Below are 16,780 nucleotides of genomic sequence, written 5' to 3' on the forward strand. Positions count from 1 at the left end.
AAGCCTGGCGTGCTGCAGTCAATGGGGTCGCAAAGAGACGACACGACTGAGTGACTGAACTGAACTAATACTTGAAAACAAGGTATTGTCAATGTGTCAAGTTATATAGACTCATTATATAGACTGTAGTTTGTTGTTGTTCAGTTGCTAAGTCATGTCTGACTCTTTGCAACCCCATGGACTGCAGCACGTCAGGCCTCCCTGTCTTTCACTATCTTCTGGAGTTTCCCCAAGTTCATATCCATTGAATTGGTGATGCCCTCCAACAAGACTGTAGTTACTCTGCAATTATTATATATTCAGTTGTTTCTGGATTATGGTATTTATCATTATTTCTTCAATTTCTAAATATTACTTCACTGGAAGAGCCTCAGCTCTCTGATTTAGATGGTAATTGGGCTCTAGATTTAGATGGTAATAAAGATATTGCCAAAGAAGGTGATGGCACCCCACTCTGGAACTCTTGCCTGGAAAATCCCATGGATGGAGGAGCCTGGTGGGCTACAGTCCATGGGATTGTGAAGAGTCGGACACGACTGAGAGACTTCACTTTCACTTTTCACTTTCATGCATTGGAAAAGGAAATGACAACCCACTCCAGTGTTCTTGCCTGGAGAATCCCAGGGACGGTGGAGCCTAACGGGCTGCCGTCTATGGGGTTGAACAGAGTCAGACACGACTGAAGCGACTTAGCAGCAGTAGCAGCAACTCTCTGAGTCACTAGAAATATCCATGTTGACTCTAGAATGAGTGTTATATTCTTAATAGTTCATTGATTATAGCTGCAGAAACTTGGTTTTGAACTTGTATTAATTCATTATAAACTTAACTAATTTCAAATGTATTTATTATATCTGGAGTCTCTATCTTGGTACATTTTATAGTAGTTTTTCTAAGTACATGACAATGCTGATTAGTTCTGCTTTTTCTATGCTAGTGTGGGTGTATATATGTTTAAATATATTTTATGAAAGTAGCTATAAGTGTTTACTATAAATTCATATTCATAAAAACATGTTATAGTGTTCTACTGAATTTGCAAATGCATTTGATAGTAGAGATCTTGAATAGTTCAATAGGAATATTTACTTAGCTCACTGATAAAAATGAACTCAAATACAGTGATTAAAAATTACATAAAGGCCCCTGACTGAAGAATTGTGAAAAAGAATAATAATTAGGGAAGCAGGGTATATGTGTGCATGCCTGTGTGTGTGTGTGTGTGTGTGTTGGGGTGGGGAGATTGTACGTGTTTGTAATTTGTGGGGGGTGATTAGTCCTCAGAAGTCCATAGAGGATTTCCTGAAGGAATTCACCACAAAGAGGTGATTCACTTAAGGGAACCTAATTATATGTATGTATGTAGGTATGAAATATTCATTCATTCATTCAGTTTCTGATGAAGTTTGGGAAATAAATGAACGGATAAAATATAAAGAAAAGAAAATGAAGTCGCTCAGTCGTGTCCGACTCTTTGCGACCCCATGGACTGTAGACTATCAGGCTCCTCCCTCCATGGGATTTTTCAGGCAAGAGTGCTGGAGTGGATTGCCATTTTCTTCTCCAGGGGATCTTCCCAACCCAGAAATCGAGCCCAGGTCTCCCGCATTGCAGGCAGACGCTTTACCGTCTGAGCCATAAGAGTTTAAATCTAAAATATAAAGAGGTGGTATTTAACTTGAATTTTTTGTAAAAAGCCAGTTCATTTTCTTGCCTACTCTGGAGGTAGGAGCAAATGTTTTTTTTGACATGGCCCTAAAGTTCTCTGTGACAAAATAAATATATAAGCTAAAGTGGAAGATAGCCCAGACCAGTTTCCCAGGAGTCAGTGTCACTTAAGGTTAAGGAATAATGTATAAAGAAAAAAAATGCTAGAAATGCTTTCTCAGGAAAACAGACATGCAAAAAGATTTTTTTCCCCATATTTGTTTTTCCTGAACCAAAGGAGTCAGCTTTGTAATTACTGCTACAGGCAATTGCAATTCGAAGGCAAAAGGATCCATGCCAACAATTCATTTTCTTTCTCACTGCCCCTGTCATGAAATACCAAATGTGTGCACTCCCCTCCAGTCTTATATATTATTGTCTGTTTTATCCTAATGTAACTCTCCTCACAGAATCAGTGCACAAACTCCCATTCTTTTCCCTATGGGATTAGAAATTCCCTCAGTGGGCATCATCTGAGAAATGTTCTCAATTGTTAGTTGTAGGGCCTTTTTCTCAGTGTCTCTTCTGAACGTGAATAATATCTTCTTATTCACTATGCTTATGCTTGGATCCAGATATATTTTCCCATTGCTTTGCTGGCTTGCAGGTCTTTTAGCAGCTTCAACTTGGGTTTACAAACTTGGGTACATAGTATCAGGGCAAAATACCTACCATCCTTTGCAGTGGGCATATGCCTCCATATATACATCACGTATCACACAGAGTAGGTAAAACACCTGGACTGAGCAGTAGTGCTGAACCTGGCTGGATAGCATCACTGATGCAACGGACATGAACTTGGGTAGACTTCAGGAGATGGTGAGGGACAGGGAGGCCTGGCATGCTGCAGTCCATGGGGTTGCAATGAGTCGGACATGACTGCAACTGAACAACAACAAAACGTGAATTTGGAGAGAAATGGATGATTCTAGAGATACAGGAGATAAGTTGACAAATCTAGAAGATTTTTTGGATATAGATATGGAGATAGGAGAAGTCAAGGCTTACTTCCATGTTTCTGGATTGTGCAACTGAAAGGAGGAAGATGCCATACATTGGGATGGAGGAGGTGGACTATGATGTGAGGGTTACTTTAGACTTGTTCTGCCTAAAGTTTCTGAGATATAAAGAGGTAGAGATATCAGTAGATAGAGGGTTATATTGATCTATAGCTCATAGAAGAAGCCTAGTCTAGAGATATATAAATTGTGTTACAGTAGATGAAAACTGGGGCCAGAGTAACACATCTGGATACCTTTGAAAAGCTTGGGTGAGCAGATCATAGAGTCTAGGATATAGCTTTGATAAATCTCAACATCTAAATTTTGAATGATGAGCCGAACGAAATTTTTGCTTTGTTATAAGTAAAACAACACATTTTGATGTCACAGAATCTGTCACACAGAGTAAAGTAAGTCAGAAAGAGAAAATATATATATATTAGTGCATATATGTGGGATCTGGAAAAATGGTACAGAATGAACCTATTTCTAGGGCAGGAATGGATACATGGATGTAGAGACTGGACATGGGGACACAGCAGGGGAAGAGGAGGGTAGGGCGAATTGGGAGATTAGGACTGATGTATATACACCCCCATGTGTGACAATAGACAGCTAGTGGGACGCTGCTGTACAGCACAGGGAGCTCAGCTTGCTGCTCTTTGATGACCAAGATGTGTGGGATGGGGGTTGGGGGCTGGGAGGGAGGCCAAAGAGGGTAGGGGAATATGTATACATATAGCTGATTCATTTCATTGGACAGCAGGAACGAACACAACATTGTAAATCAGTTATACTCCAATAAAAAGAAAGAAATTGAGAGCACAAAAACTTAACAAAAGTCATTGATGACTAAGCTAAAGTTAGTTTTCAAAACAGTTTTGGGGGAAATCAGATTGTAGTGTTTTAAGGAAGGTTTGGATAGGAAAGTTAATAGAGAGAGTGAGGGTAGATGAGACACTCAAAATTTTTGACTGTGAAAGAGAGAATAAAGGACAGTAACCACGGTAAGAAGTGGGGTTGAATTATTTGTTTCAGAATGGACAAAATTAGGCTGTACGGATAGGGGAAATTGTAGATAGAAAGTGAAGTGATAATTGGCTATCATTGCTTTTGTCTTTACACAAACTATTCTTCCCAATTTAGAGTTGTATATACTAAAACAAAATGACATTGAATTTTAGAGGCTTGAGTTATAGAGTCTGGGAAGCAGGATTACCAATAGATAGTTCACCGAAGAAAAAGAAATTAATCCTGTGGTCCAAATCTGTAAAAGAAAAGAGGAAACCCATACATTTGCTCATGTTTTTCATCTTGAAATGTGAAAAAGTAACTGAAAAATAATTTTAACTGTCTCCTCTTTAGTTCTATAATTCACATACGGATAAAATAGGATTCACTCAGCAGGTTGCAAGCTTGTGCCTCTAAACATATTTAGTTGAGCAAGAAGGCACAAACTGGAACCATATGTGTTTTCTTTTAAGGTAATCTGCTTCAGTAGTTTTGTCAGCACTTCTGAGAGCCTCTTCCACATGCATCTTGCCATACTTTTTATAAATAGTCTGTGTTGAGTCATTTTGATGTCATCTGTTAAACCCTCCTTGCAAATATTTATTCATTGTTTTATGGGATTTATGAAAATAATAGCCTCTGTAATAAGATATATTGTAAGAATGTTAAATCACAAACAGATCCAACAAAGATATTGTATTTCAAGCATTCAGTACCACTTAGGAATAGCCATTTAAAAGATAAGCCTTATGTCAAGGTTTGATGGTCAATAAACATAGGTGAGTTTTCAGACAAAAATGAGATTCCTAAGGTAATTATTCTTTGGGAAAAAAAATCTCATGTTTCTTGTCCATAGAATCCAAGTCCTAGGGCTATTATTAATAGTCCCCAGAGCTACTTTTCTTTCTTTGCTTTATAATGACACTTTAAAACAGCATTCATGGATATTCTTGGCTATATTGACCTTGATGTGGCATTTAACATTTGCAAAGCAATCCTTTGACATGTTTCTATTAACATTGAGAAATCTATTTATGTTGGACCACTACACATATATTCGATGTGGTGCATTTTCAGTGGTCTGTGCTTTGAGTTTATAAGATCTATTTAAACTAGAACCTGATGCCACAGAGTCAGAATCACCTGCACTGTACCTCTCTTTCCCCACTAAGTCCTTCACATGTGCTCTGTGCATGGAACCCATTCAGTAAATGCTTTTTACATTTACAGCCATATCAATTAGAGAAAAATCATTTAAACAAATGACAAAGTTTCACATACTGTTTTTGTAATTAACTCATTAGCATTCTATAACACTTTTTTCCCTAACACAGAAGAAAGATCACCATACAAATCTACTGAATTGAAATGTATACTACTCACTTCTGCCTCAGAACATATTTCTCAGACTTACTGCCTAGTTTCCAAAGAGATTACAGCTGGATTTTGTACCTGTACAGTTTTCCCTTAGTCGGTTGCACTGCAGCCAGATATCCTGGCTAGTTTATTCTCCTTCACATGCTGCTCTGTCAGAACTGTTCACTTACATTTTCTGCAGATCACTACTAGCCACGAACAACATTGCTCTGCAGAAAAACTGCAGTCCATGCTCTCTACACTAGCTGCCATTATGCCCAGCACTTCCTTCCTTTCTCAGGGACTTGTCACTCAAGTGTTTTAGCAAATGCCAACTGTCTCTTAAATCTAGTACTCTATCTCTCCATCAGGAACACTTTACAAGTATACTGTATTCATTTTACTTGGCACTTTCTTCTATCTAGAATATACCACTCATTCATTCACTCCTAGCTTCTCTCACCAAGTACAATGTTCCCTATCTCAGGAATAAAATTGTGTAACATATTTCTCTTTTTCCCTTGTGACAACATTTTTTTCAGCCATTTCTTTTACTTTTGGAGGCTGTGTCTCCATCTTCTGTCAGGAGAATTTTCAAAAACAATATGTATATAAGGTTTAAAGTGTATATAATTATCTGGTTTTTTTTTTTCTGTATGGAACAGAACAGCTGAGGCTATATGTACTCTAAAACTAGATAGTGAAGGAGCTGTCACTAGAATATTGCATTTTTCTATACAAAAATGTATTTCTTCTTTTGTGGAATAACATGGGATATTATACAAATAGTAAAGATATTATCCTGTAATAAAAGCTATAATGTTAGAAAGTGAGTAACATTCATAGCTTTAATCTGTGGCAATGAGTTTTATCAGTAACAGTGTCAGAGAACATAAGCAGTTAAGATTCCTGGAGGCAAAACGTACCCAATTAAGGTGATATATCACATTCCAAAATGACTTGACAAGTACATCTAACTCTCTAAAATGATATCTGTTCTTATATCTGTCATGGCTTAGAAAATTATGAGAATTCAAGATATCATCATCACCATCACCATCATCATCATCAAGGGGATTTATTAAGTATATTTCTATGATGGATCTGCTACTAAAATTTTTAGATGTATAACTCATACCATCAAAGAAGTTTTATTCTGCTGCAGTAATATTATAAACCTATGTTGAATGCCTAGATAGAATAATACTTTGCTGTTTTATTAAGTTAAAAATATTTGTTTAAGATAAATAAGTCACTGATGATTGAGATTAAGGGTCAGAAAACCTCTGTAAAAGCTAGACAGTAAATTTTTTGGCTTTGTGGGTCAGATGGTCTTTGTGGCATCTACTCAACTCTGATGTTCTAACACAAAATTAACTATAGAAATTCATAAATGAATGACCATGACTGTGTTTCTATAAACTTGTTTACAGAATTAGGCAGTTGGGCTATAGCATGCTAACCTCTGATTAAATGATGGAAGAAGCTGTCATATCTGTTAAATCTTATTTCTTTATAAAAAGTAAAAATAAAATATATTTTCACATGTGAAGGGATAATGATATGAGGCATCATTATCTGAGCTTTCATTATCAGAGCCATCTCTGGGCATTTAACAGAGAAAAGAAAATTTTTAGAGGCTAAAAATAATGAGAAATGACAAATCCAGGGAGGTAAACCAGTACTAAAATCTGTGACTGCTGTGTAATATTTCCTGATCTCTAACAGCCTACAGCTTTGATTTGAATGACTCATGGGAAGAGGACTGAAAGCAAAGACTAGAATTTCTGTGAGATAGGAAGTCAGACTTTAAATCTCTATGGAAGTCTGTAACTCTGAGAGAAAATCAGTGGTTGATCTTAAAATTTAAAATAACATTCTGGAGATCTATTAGTTGATCAATGCATGGGCTTGGATTCTTAATTTATCCTTAAATCATCAAAAATATATAAGCTCAACATTTAATTAAAAGTGATTTTGTGTTAATTGTACCCCTAGCCATCTAGAATGAGCAAAAAACTCAGACACATCAAACTTCCTCACACATAAAATTGCAAGGGGATTTTTCAATTTTCACATAAGACTAGGGGAAAAATCATAAAGTACATACAGAAACTAGCTACCACCAGTTAGATTTAGTAGAAACAATAACAATAAGATCAGACCAACCAAACCTACAGATATTGGAATTATCATATGTAAATGTAAAATCAGCAAATATTTAAATAAATAAAAGAGAGAAGAACACATATGACTAAGAGCAAGACATTATTACAGTTCTCAAGACATTATTGTAAAAGAAAGCCATGGAAACACAAATATAAAAACTGAAATTAGAAACTGATTGGGACAACTAAACAGCAAATTAGTTAAAAGTGAAGAGAGGATTAGTAAACCAGAACACAGAACTAGAAAAATTGTCTAGAAATCAACACAGAGAAATAAAGAAATGGGAGATACAAGAAGACATACTAAAAGATATGAAGCATAGACACAGAAATTCTAAGATGTATGTAATTTGAGTTCCATAGGGGATAGAATGAATTGGAGAAAGTATTAAATGGGGTAATTAGTTCCCACGAATTTACAGTTTTTGAAGCCCAACTAATCATAAGAAAAATAAAAGCCATCCTAATCATGATTTACTATAATGAAAATGAATATTGACTGAAAATAAAGACAAACTTCTAAATGGCAACAATTAGACTGATTTCTGACTTTGCAGTAGATAAGCAATGGAAACCAGAAAGCTGTGGAATAACATCCATAAAATTCTGAGGAAATCAAATTTCGAACACAGATTTGTATTGTCTGTAAAACTGTTTAAGACTGTTTTTAGATATTAAAAATTGAGAGAACTTACTACCAACACATTTCCCTAAAGAACTAGAGGATAAACTTCATGAAGAAATAAAAAATCATTAAGAAGAAAAGATGGAGAGTGACAGAGGAATGGTGATCAGAGAAAATAGCAAATACAATGTTAATTCAAACAAAAGTTGATGATATAGAATAATACTAACAATTTCTAACTTGTATTAGATATTAGATGCTAGAATTAAAATATTGGGTAAGAACACAAGTTTGGAGATAAAACATTCTAAGGTCTTCATAATGTTTGGAAAGAGAGAATAGATAGTCCTTAACTATGGACTTAAAGCCAAATATATAAGCTAATATTTTGGGGATAACTACGAATAATAGAGGTAGAGTATGTATTTTCCAAACTAAGGGAATAGAAATATGTGGGGATTAGAGAACAAACAAGTAAATAATGATTAAAAAAAAAAACTATATCAAAGATTTAAAAAATCAGGAAAGGAGGAAAATGATAGAGAAAGAGAGCAGTTAGCCCAACATAATTAGGGTAGAAACTATTTCAAATTTCTTAATTATTATATGTAATTATATTATGAAATAATACTTATAATTGTAGATATTATATTATTATAATAAATATAAATGGACTAGTTTCTGAAATTATAAGACAAAAGTGTGAGAACAAATAAAAAGATACAACTATATTAATAGTAACTAAAAGAATAATGGGGGTTTCCCTGGTGGCTCAGATGGTGAAGAATCCACCTGCAATTCAGACCTGGGTTCAATCCCTGGGTCAGGAAGACTGCCTGGAGATGGGAATGGTTACCCACTCCAGTATTCTTGCTTGGAGCATTCCATGGACAGAGGAGCCTGGCGGCCTACAGTCCATGGTGCTGCTGAGTAGGACATGGCTGAGTGGCTAACACTTTCACTTCGAAAGAATATCTGATCAACAGATACAAACTAATACCAATCAAAAGAAACAGAGTGTCTTATACAGGACAGGGGGCAGGGATAAAGACCATCCTCAAGGAAAAGAAATACAAAAAGGCAAAATGGTTGTCTGAGGAATCCTTACACATAGCTGTGACTAGAAGAGAAGTGAAAGGCAAAGGAGAAGAGGAAAGATATATCCATTTGAATGCAGAGTTGCAAAGCACAGCAAGGAGAGATAAGCAAGCCTTCCTCAGTGATCAATGCAAAGAAATAGAGGAAAACAGTAGAATGAAAAATCTAGAGACTCTTCAAAAAAATTAAGAGATACCAAGGGAACATTTCATGGAAAGATGGACACAATAAAGGACAGAAGTGGTATGGACCTAACAGAAGCAGAAGATATTAGAAGAGGTGGCAAGAATACACAGAAGAACTATATAAAAAAGATCCTCATGACCCACATAATACGATGGTGTGGTCAGCCACCTAGAGCCAGACATCCTGGAATGTGAAGTCAAATGTGCCTTAGGAAGCATCACTATGAACAAAGCTAGTGGAGGTGATGGAATTCCAGTTGGGCTATTTCATATCCTAAAAGATGATGCTGTGAAAGTGCTCCACTCAATATGCCATCAAATTTGGAAAACAACAGTGGCCACAGGACTGGAAAAGGTCAGTTTTCATTCCAATCCCAAAGAAAGGCAATGCCAAAGAATGCTCAAATTAGCACACAATTGTACTCATCTCACACACTGGTAAAGTAATGCTCAAAATTCCCCAAGCCAGGCTTCAGCAGTATGTGAACTGTGAAATTCCAGATGTTCAAGCTGGATCTAGAAAAGGCAGAGGAACCGGAGATCAAATTGGTGACATCTGTTGGATCATTAAAAAAGCGAGAGAGTTCCAGAAAAACATCTATTTCTGCTTTATTGACTATGCCAAAGCCTTTGACTGTGTGGATCACAACAAACTGGAAAATTCTGAAAGAGATGGGAATACCAGACCACCTGACCTGCTTCTTGAGAAATCTGTATCAGGTCAGGAAGCAACAGTTAGAACTGGACATGGAATAACAGACTGGATCCTAATAGGGAAAGGAGTACATCAAGTCTATATATTGTCACCCTGCTTATTTAACTTCTATGCAGAGTACATCATGAGAAACGCTGGGCTGGATGAAGCACAAGCTGGAATCAAAATTGCCGGGAGAAATATCAATAACCTCAGATATGCAGATGATACCACCCTAATAGCAGAAGCGAAAAAGAACAAAAGAGCCTCTTGATGAAAGTGAAAGAGGAGAGTGAAAAAGTTGGCTTAAAGCTCAACATTCAGAAAACTAAGATCATGGCATCTGGTCCCATAACTTCTTGGCAAATAGATGGGGAAACAGTGGAAACAGTGAGAGACTTTATTTTTTGTGGCTCCAGAATCACTGCAGATGGTGACTGCAGCCATGAAATTAAAAGACACTTGCTCCTTGGAAGGAAAGTTATGAACAACCTAGACAGCATATTAAAAAGCAGAGACATTACTTTACCAAAAATGGTCTGTCTAGTCAAAACTATGGTTTTTCCAGTGGTCATGTATGGATATGAGAGCTGGACTATAAAGAAAGCTGAGCGCTGAAGACTGATGCTTTTGAACTGTGGTGTTGGAGAAAACTCTTGAGAGTCCCTTGGACAGCAAGGAGATCCAACCAGTCCATCCTAATGGAAATCAGTCCTGAATATTCTTTGGAAGGACTGATGTTGAAGCTGAAACTCCAATACTTTGGCCACCTGATGCGAGGAACTGACTCATTTGAGAAGACCCTGATGCTGGGAAAGATTGACGGCAGGAGGAGAAGGGGACAACAGATGAGATGGTTGGATGGCATCACCGACTCAATGGACATGAGTTTGAGTAAATTCTGGGAGTTGGCAATGGACAGGGAGGCCTGGTGTGCTTCAGTCCATGGGGTTGCAAAGAGTGGGACACAACTGAGCGACTGAACTGAACTGATTGCACACTCCTACTTTAAGTGGTTGTGCTAGATTATACTCCTACCTAAGTGGTAGTTTGAGCCCATCATGCCCCTATTTAAAAAAAAAAAAAAAACCAGAAGTACAGTGACATTAAGCAAAACCACACTAACTTCGTATTCAAATTCTCTCATATTTGGGCCCTCAGGTTCCTTGCTGCCTCCATTTTCACCATGACCTTATATGATCTTTATTTGTAGCTTGACTGTAAGCACCTTGAGATAGGACCTCTGTCTCCTGTAGCCAACATTCTGTCATTACCTCATAGCACATTTCCTGGGACATTCTAGATGCTCAAATTTTGTTGAATAAATTAATGAAAATATGCAGAGTTATTCCCAGATGCTTCTTTGGCCATTGGTCTGGGTAGGGTGAGGAATGAGGAGACACGGTGTGTAAGTGAATGGAGAAAAGGACAGGTGACTTACCTGGTGGTGCTGGACTCCAGCACCCACTTCTACTTCCACTAGAGCAGCTCAACATTGCCACATGTGTTAGCTTTGTATTGGGGGAATGACATAAGTTTTTAAAGAAAAAGTACAAGGTTTAAATCAGATGGACCATTATTTTCATATAGAATAATATGTGAAGTTTGGCAAGAGACAGACCACTTAAAGTATATGAATAAGGCAAGTGAGATGCTAAGGACAAAGGCTTTTAAGGTGGTACTCTTTTTCAAGGGCATGCATTTGATTAACCCAAGTCCCAGCTTTAATGGAACTAGACTTTACCACTTTGTCCATCCAAGACTGTCCTCCCTGCTAGTTAAACCAAAGGAATGCCTACTTAGAATGTGAGCCTTTCTACACAAAGTCTTCGGCAGTCAGCCATCAAGAGAGTGTGTTTGTATGGCTGTGTGTGTTTGTGTGTGTGTGTGTGTGTGTGTTTGTGTCTCCCCTCTGAACTCCAATGGCTTTTTGATGCACCTTTCAGACTTAACTCTTTCTAGTAATAGTATAAAAATTCTGCTGACTGCCCATCTTAGCTCATGCATATCTTAACTCACCTGCTTGAAGCAGATTCTCTCAGGGATAGGATCCTATTTGATTCAAATAACCCTCTATATCAAATACAGTAATCTCCACATAGTATCTTTTCAATAAACAGTTGAGGATTTAATGAATGTTCTTCCTGTTGGAAGGAAATATTTGGTTCTCATATTTTGGCTCTAGAGAGGTAGCTACTTTAGCATGTACATTGAATCTATTTTCAAATCTCCATTGAATCATTCCACATTTTTCCTTAACTATAATGACATTTATTCATTTTGACTATTATTAACTCAAAGATGCCTTAGTAAGCTGTAATTCTCTTTCTGCTTTAATGGAATGCCAAATGGGGCCCCCATTAACATCAGGTTCCTGACTCGAGGTCCTGGTGTCTCCTCCTGCTGTTCCCATGGCCTGTTCTACTTGTCTGGTATCACACAGTCCGGGTCCATACTTGTTGTTTTCTTCTTTTTTTCTGGCACCCATAAGCTATTTGCTGTCTTGTTGAAGTGAGGTTGAGAGATCTATCTTCTCCCCCTCCCCCAAGCTATGTTCTGCCTTGTAAATTAAAACGCTCCTCCCATTGCTCAGTCCTGGGATTTGGTGCTCAGCAGCCCCTGCTGCTTAAGGTAATTAATGGATCCTTAGGGCCTACACCTGTTTCTGTGCTTACTCCAATTCAAGGCAAGCCTTTCATCACCGAATGAACAGAACTGCTGGAAGTAAAAGCAGGAAACACTGTAGGAGAAGGCCGCCTCTGAATGCGGCATACGTTAGCACTAGGAAGCCCTCTTCCACTTGCGCTGACCAGCCTACCACTCGCTTTTCAGAGGTGTGTGCTGTTTCTCATTCTAGTCTGGATTCCTACCGGCAGAGGTATTCAAAACTTAAAGAAAAAGATTGAGGTATGTCTCCTATGGGTACTTGTATGTGTCTGCTCCTTCTCTTGCCATAGTTCTCTAACCCTCTCACAGTAATGAGTTTAGAAGCCAAATTTAAAACACACTAATGCCATCTTTTTGTTTACTTTTAGCAACCAGATAAAAAAATAAACAGAAACAAAAAAAAAAAGAAATTATAGCTACTTGTCCTATAATAAAATGACAGATTTGGCAGAAAGACAAGTGATTCAGTTACATTAGAATTGTTTTCTTTCATGGTAAAAGGTGCATAATCAATATCTAGCTACTCTGACTGTAAACACTGGATATCTTTAGTTGTATGCATGTTAGTGTACTTCAATAAACTTCAAATTGGGTTTGAAACCAACCCTTCAAAGGGTTATTTTCATTTCATATTTTGTGGGTTGATATTGATGGCAAATCCACTGTGTTTTTGCTTCAGCCCACTATGAAAATTGGATATTGAATCAGCTGGAAAAATGATTTCCTTACTGAGCATTTCAACTTAAACTTAGGTACCAAGTGGATTAAACATAAGATGTTGTAACACTGTTATCAGCCTGACAGGAAACGCATAGAGACACCAGTCCAGGTTTCTTAAACTTCCAGGAGCCTCAGCTAGCAAATTGCCACTTATTAGCTTGTCTCACCTATAAAAGAGCCATGGAAGAGACTCGCAGAGAACGGAAGTGATTTCCTGATGACAACAGGGGGTGTGCTCTCACTAGACTGAAGGACAGATACGCTCCCAGAGCAGTGGAAAGGAATAACACATTGCCTTACTGAGACTCTATATGAGATTTCAGAAGTGCCTAATACCTGCCTGGAGCAAAAGAATTAATATGCTCTATTCCACAGCTCTGCCATCTTCAACTTTGATAAATACTTAAAAATGTATTTTTAAAAAGTCATTAACTTCTAGAATATATGATTCAGCCATCATACTTAGAATGTGTGAAACTGTAGTGTGATTTGTAACAGGATGTATACCACATTTTTAATCAGGGAATTGTTTTTCTTAAAGCCAAAAGACCTGTAGTGAATCAAGGCATTTGGCTCAGCCAAATGTTCCAATCATTAAATGATCGAAGAGGAAATCTATAGAATCTTATTATAAACTTACAAAAAGGAAAACTGTGGGTCTCAGCCATAAACTGAAGTAATACAGATGAACTGGACACATATGTTACACAATAGGTGATTCAGAGCAATATAGCCTATGCTGTTTTATGATATGGAAAGCAATCAAATCTTATTTGCAAAAAATTCAGATCAATTGAATTTTAATGAGAAGCAGGTGCTCGAGTGTAGCATCCACAAAGAATTCTGGGAATGTTTAAAATTAGTCCCATATTTGCCAGGAGACAGTTGGGTACATAAACTTTTTTATTTCTTGATTCATGGGTCTGTTCGGACTGTAGATTGCTCTGCCATTCTGAGTTCAGCAATTTGAATAAATTATGCTGAAAATCACTTGGTGGTTCATTTTGTGTGAAATTATATTTTCGCTGGAAAGGTTAATTTTGAAGGGAGCTTGAATGGCTGGAAATTGTGCAGCTGGGGAGTCTGCATGTTCAGAAGGCAGCAGTTATTAAAAGCGATTGCATTTCCTCCCAGATTTCTCCTGAGACCAGAATCAGTGGAGATGTTAAACCTTGCTTGACACCCCAGTTGGATAATTGTGGGTGTGGGAGCTAATCAGCAGAAGATGTCTCCTCAATTTAAATCTTGTCAGTTAGTCAAGATTAGGGCTTCCTGTACGGAGCACCATTAGGTTGGTTGCATATCAATGTGCTTGGGAAGATGTCCACAAAGCCCAAATTTAGCAGTAAGTAAGAAGTTAGTGGACATCAAAGACTGAGAAATTAAGCCACATCATCCCATAGATACAAATAGGAATCTAAATTGGCAAAGAGAACGGGGAAAAAAAAAAGATCCATGGCTTTGTATAAAAGCAGTATTATATCTACTCAAGGAAGGAGAATGTTTCCTACTGTTAGAAGTTTGTGTGGCAGGTATGGGAAAGAATATGAAGCCAAAACCACAAATCAGGGTACTTGTTGGCTCTCCCTTGCAATGAAGTGAGAGTAGGCAGAGGAAATGGATATGAATGCTTTGGTTCAACAGCAAAACCAGAATTTTCCTTTTTAAAAAACTAGGCAGCACAACCTCTTCTAAGCTAAGCAGGGTGATTCCAGTTGTGCAGTGCATCTGAAATCTCAGTTAAAGTACCGTCTATTGAATATTTTTTTTTTCCAAAGGGAGAGTCACCTTTTAAAATATCTGTGTGTCTCCATCAGATGAGCAGCGGTTGTTAAAGGATGCAGGCCCTCATCCAGATGTTTAAAAGTAAATATTTTATCTAGGGAAAAGTATGGAATTCATAATTTGATGGCACAAAAGGCCAATAATATGTGGCAGCATGATCTCATTAGAAAAAGGAATTTTAGCCCAGTGTGATCTGAGTGACTAGTTCCAAAATGTGCAGTGAATTTTATAGTTAGTCTGGCTGGCACTTATCCATGCTCCTGCATTCCCCAATGGTAAATATTTGTAACAGATTTCACATTGTAACACAACGGCTTCTTTCACAGAGCAGGTCATGTAATTTTTCAAAAAAAAAAAAAAAAATCGAGGCCAGGGCAAATAAACAAAAAGTCACACCAAGTTCACCCCTCCAAAGATACTCAGGCCAGACTGTGCACACAAACTTCACTTGCTACTCATCAACATCAGCAATTTATGGCCAGATGGTTATAAATTTACATTCTATAAAATTTTAGAGGATGTTATTTTTTCCACTCAGTTTGTTAATTAACTTTCAGTCTTTTTTATTTCCTCAAACATAACAGTTAACTCTTCTTTTATTAATGATACAGTATCATCCATCTATTTGAACAAACTTCAAACTTTCATGAAGGATATAAAAAAATTAGGATATAAAAAAAAATCACTCACAACCACCAGTATGGAAAACTTTTTCTGGGCATTATTTTGCACTCCTGAAGTGAACTACAATGAATAGGGAATCATTAAAAAATTCTGACAAAGTAAATTAACATTAAATCTAGCCCTTTGTGCTGTGCTTAGTCGCTCAGTCATGTCCAACTCTTTGACACCACATGGACTGTAGCCCACCAGGCTCCTCTGTCCATGGGAATTCTCCAGACAAAAATACTGGAGTGGGTTGCCATGCCCTCCTCCAGGGGATCTTCCCAACCCAGGAATCGAAACCAGGACTTTTGCATCATAGTCAGATTATTTACTGTCTGAGCCACCAGCAAAGCCCAGCCATCAGGGAACTTTTACACCATTATTTTAAAATCCCTGTCCCACTTAACATTGCCTTCTCTGATATATATATATATGTATATACACACACACACACACACACACACATATGTATATATTTTCATATTAACAAAAACTAACTGGAAAAAGCTAAAATTTTTTCTTTAAAAAAATACTCTAAAATCCTAATATTAAGAGTTGTATTTTTTTTTTCTGTAGCACTAAAACTGCTTTGTAAAATATCAAGTAAAGACAAGAAATGAAGAAAGGAAGGAACTCTTAGAGCTGACAGTTGTAGAAATTCCATCAGTTTTTGGTGTATGTTTGAAACTGGGCCATTGTGAACTGATTTTTAAATATATCTTTGTTTTACAGAATACTAATACTTGTTTTTTGTTATACAAATGAAAAAACAAAATAACTTTTGATATAAAATAGATAAAATATTATGTGGCAAGTATAATATCTTAATATTATTTCCAAATTTCCTTTATTGTAAACTCAAAGTGTATTGTTATTTGGGAGGGCAGACATGTTTAAGCAGACTTCTTTGAGACTATTTTTCATCAGTGTCTAATGGCAAACTCTTTGTAATGTTGACATTTACTGCATTTCATAGAAATTTACTGGAAAACATTTTACAGATGTTGTGTGCACAGAGCAATTGATTAAATATTTGAAATCATACAGAGGAATATATTGCTGGGGTCACAAGATCCTAAAGGGCACCTTTGTGTGTA

General features: G+C 37.1%; 1 long non-coding RNA gene across 1 annotated transcript in view; it reads left to right on the forward strand.

Moving 5' to 3' along the window:
* The first annotated feature begins 12,538 nt into the window (after positions 1–12,538).
* LOC129659177 (uncharacterized) overlaps positions 12,539–16,780 on the forward strand; it is a 43,948-nt gene continuing 39,706 nt past the window's right edge. Inside the window, exon 1 of the long non-coding RNA XR_008717845.1 lies at positions 12,539–12,752. This is a non-coding gene — a long non-coding RNA (uncharacterized LOC129659177). The remainder of the gene's footprint in view (positions 12,753–16,780) is intronic.

This window comes from Bubalus kerabau, chromosome 8, assembly GCF_029407905.1.
Source record: "Bubalus kerabau isolate K-KA32 ecotype Philippines breed swamp buffalo chromosome 8, PCC_UOA_SB_1v2, whole genome shotgun sequence".
NCBI classification, from domain to species: Eukaryota; Metazoa; Chordata; class Mammalia; order Artiodactyla; family Bovidae; genus Bubalus; species Bubalus kerabau.